This window comes from Bos indicus, chromosome X, assembly GCF_029378745.1.
Source record: "Bos indicus isolate NIAB-ARS_2022 breed Sahiwal x Tharparkar chromosome X, NIAB-ARS_B.indTharparkar_mat_pri_1.0, whole genome shotgun sequence".
Classification (NCBI taxonomy): domain Eukaryota; kingdom Metazoa; phylum Chordata; class Mammalia; order Artiodactyla; family Bovidae; genus Bos; species Bos indicus.
This window is the reverse complement of record NC_091789.1, coordinates 134,117,125-134,121,179: the sequence shown is the minus strand read 5'-3', so window position 1 is coordinate 134,121,179 and position 4,055 is coordinate 134,117,125. Positions and strand designations below refer to the sequence as shown.

Below are 4,055 nucleotides of genomic sequence, written 5' to 3'. Positions count from 1 at the left end.
ACTTCGTGGGGCGGGCTCAGATGTATGAATGGGGGTTTGGGGAGCCTATCCTTCCAGCAGATCCAAACCACACAGATCACAGAGATCAATGGAAAGTAAAGTCTTCCTGATGAGCTGATTGAGCATTAGTGGTAGTCTCCATTTGACTCAACTGAACGCTGAGTGGGGAAATGATGCAAAGAGCCTTTTCTTTCAGTTAAAGGGGAAACATGATCAGCAGTGAACATTTCCAGTAACCAAATGGGAGAATTTTCCCAAGATAGCATTTGCTTTCAGTTCAGAGATGCACATAAGCTTTGATTCTGCTATTGTAGTGTTTCTAATTATATTTATTATCTATTATTATCAAATCACAAAACTAGTATGGATGCAGCTATTTATAAATTTAACTCTCCTCCAAATCCTAACACATAGCTGTCATATATCCCATTTTGTTTATAAGTAACCACATTAATGTAAGCTTGAGAGGATTTTAATTATTTAAAAATTTTATTTATTTATTTGCCCACATGAGTTCTTTGCTGCCGCATGCAGGATCTTTAGTTGTAGCATGTAGGATTGGTTCCCTGACCAGGGATTGAACCTGGGCACCCTGCATTGGAAGCACAGAGTCTTATCCATTAGACCATCAGGGAAGTCTGGAGAGGATTTTAATTTTTATTTTTTTTTAAAGCTTTTCAAAATGTTATTTATTTATTTTGTCTGTTCTGAGTCTTCATTGCTATGAGGGCTTTTCTTTAGTTGTGGTGAGTGGGAGCTACGCTTTGTTGTGGTGCAAGGACTTTTCATGGTGGTGTTTTCTCTTGTTGTGGAGCACTGCCTCTAGGCATGTTGGATCAGTAGTTGTGGCTCCCAGGCTCTAGAACACAGGCTCAGTAGTTGTGGCATATGGGCTTAGTTGCTCCACATCATGTGGGATCTCCCCAGATCAGAGATTGAACCTGTGTCTCCTGCATTGGTAGGTGGACTGCTCACCTCTGAGCCACCAAGAAAGCCCAAGATTTTTTTAAATTCATTTTTTTAGTTGAAGGATAATTGCTTTACAGAATTTTGTTGGTTTCTGCCAAACATCAACATCAATCAACCATAGGTATACATATGTCTCCTCCTTCTTGAGCCTCCCTCCCAAAAGCCCAAGATTTTAATCAAGGTCAGATCAAACTTAGAAGCAGAGGACATCCAACAACATGAATGAATGTCATAGATATTGAACCAAATGAAAGAAGCCAGATAAGACCACATACTATATGATTCCACTTATATGATAATCAAGAACAAGCAAAAATAATCTATGGTGACAGAAATCAGAACAGTGGGTACTCCCAGGAGGGTGGTATTGACTGGAAAGGAGTATGAGGGAGCCTTAAGGGATCCTGATAACATTCTAAATCTTGACTTCGGTGGCAGGTGTATGTGTGTGCATGGGTGCTAAGTTGCTTCAGTCATGTTGGACTCTGTGTAACCCTCAGTGGCAGGTGTCTACAAATGTGCAAATTTATCTAGCTGTGCTTTTATCATTTGAGTACTTTATTATATTTAAATTATCTCTCAAAAAAGCTTTCACAATTTATGACAAAGGAGCCATTAATATACAATGGAGAAAGGATAGCCTCTTCAAGATGGTGTTGGAAAACCTTGACAGCCAGGTACAAAAGAATGAAACTGGACCAGTATCTTATACCATACACAAAAATCAACTTAAAAATGGATTAAAAAGTTGGATGTAAGACCTGAAACTGCAAAACTCCTCGATCAAAATATGGGGGTAAGCTCCTTGACATTGGTATTGGCAATGACTTTCTGGATCTGGCAACAAAAGTGAAAATAAACAAGTGAGACTATATAAAATTAAAAAAGCTTCTATACAGGAAATAAAGCCATGAACAAAACATAAAGGCAGCCTACAGAATGGGAGAAAATATTTGCAAATCATATATCTGATAAAGGGTTAATATCCAAAACATAGCAGAAATCTTAGGGAAGATTTAAGCTGTTAACTCTAGTGCCAAAGCCCCAAATTGACCATCAACCTTTATTTAGATAGCTTCAAGCAAATAGTTTTTATACCAGGTGCATAAAAATTCAGTTAATCTATACTCGCAGAAGCGTGGCGGCTGTGACGGACCATGCAGAAGTGCTGCTGAGAGGAGCTACCCCACGCCCTAAGTCAGGGGCAGCAGCTGGGAGGAGCTACCCCACGTCCGAGGTCAGGGGCAGTGACCGAGAGCACCAGGCTGCGATGGTGGAGAAGCAGCAGAGAGGAGCTACCCTACATTCTGGAGGGGCTGCTGTGAGGAGATACCCCTTGTCCAAGGAAAGGAGCAGTGGCTGCGCTTTGCTGGAGCAGCTGTGAAGAGACACCCTACATCCAAGGTAAGAGAAACCCAAGTAAGATGGTAGTTGTTGCGAGAGGGTATAAGAGGCCAGACACTCTGAAACCATAATCACAGAAAACTAGCCAATCTGATCACAGGGACCACAGCCTTGTCTAACTCAAAGAAGCTAAGCCATGCCTGTGGGGCCACCCAAGATGGGCAGGTCATGGTGGAGAGGTCTGACAGAATGTGGTCCACTGGAGAAGGGAATGGCAAACCACTTCAGTATTCTTGCCTTGAGTACCCCATGAACAGTATGAAAAGGCAAAAAGATAGGACACTGAAAGAGGAACTCCCTAGGTCTGTAGGTACCCAATATGCTACTGGAGATCAGTGGAGAAATAACTCCAGAAAGAATGAAGGGATGGAGCCAAAGCAAAAAGAATACCCATTTGTGGATGTGACTGGTGATAGAAGCAAGGTCCGATGCTGTAAAGAGCAATATTGCATAGGAACCTGGAATGTTAGGTCCAAGAATCAAGGCAAACTGGAAGTGGTCAAACAAGAGATGGCAAGAGTGAATGTTGACATTCTAGGAATCAGCAAACTAAGATGGGCTGGAATGGGTGAGTTTAACTCAGATGACCATTATATCTACTACTGTGGGCGGGAATCCCTTAAAGGAAATGGAGTAGCCATCATGGTCAACAAGAGTCTAAAATGCAGTACTTGGATGCAATCTCAAAAATGACAGAATGATCTCTGTTTGTTTCCAAGGCAAACCATTCAATATCATGGTAATCCAAGCCTATGCCCCAACCAATAACACTGAAGAAGCTGAAGTTGAACAGTTCTATGAAGACCTACAAGACCTTTTAGAACTAACACCCAAGAAAGATGTCCTTTTCATTATAGGGGACCGGAATGCAAAAGTAGGAAGTCAGGAAACACCTGGAGTAACAGGCAAATTTGGCCTTGGAGTACAGAAAGAAGCAGGGCAAAGGCTAATAGAGTTTTGCCAAGACAACACACTGGTCATAGCAAACACACTCTTCCAACAACACAAGAGAAGACTCTACACATGGACATCACCAGATGGTCAACACCGAAATCAGAGTGATTATATTCTTTGCAGCCAAAGATGGAGAAGCTCTATACAGTCAGCAAAAACAAGACTGGGAGCTGACTGTGGCTCAGATCATGGACTCCTTATTGCCAAATTCAGACTGAAATTGAAGAAAGTAGGGAAAGCCACTAGACCATTCAGGTATGACCTAAATCAAATCCCTTATGATTATACAGTGGAAGTGAGAAATAGATTTAAGGGACTAGATCTGATAGACAGAGTGCCTGATGAACTATGGACACAGGTTTGTGACATTGTACAGGAGACAGGGATTAATACCATCCCCATGGAAAAGAAATGCAAAAGAGCAAAATGGCTGTCTGGGGAGGCCTTACAAATAGCTGTGAAAAGAAGAGAAGCAAAAAGCAAAGGAGAAAAGGAAAGATATAAGCATCTGAATGCAGAATAGCAAGGAGAGATAAGAAAGCCTACCTCAGCGATCAATGCAAAGAAATAGAGGAAAACAACAGAATGGGAAAGACTAGAGCTCTCTTCAAGAAAATTAGAGATACCAAGGGAACATTTCATGCAAAGATGGGCTCGATAAAGGACAGAAATGGTATGGACCTAACAGAAGCAGAAGCTATTAAGAAGAGGTGGCAATAATACACAGA

At 41.5% G+C, this 4,055-nt stretch overlaps 1 non-coding gene across 1 annotated transcript; it reads right to left on the bottom strand.

Annotated features, from left to right (window-relative positions):
• Nucleotides 1–562: 562 nt before the first annotated feature.
• TRNAG-UCC (transfer RNA glycine (anticodon UCC)) lies at nucleotides 563–635 on the bottom strand. The gene has a single exon. It is a non-coding gene; the product is annotated as a tRNA-Gly (tRNA).
• Between the last annotated feature and the right edge of the window lie 3,420 nt (nucleotides 636–4,055).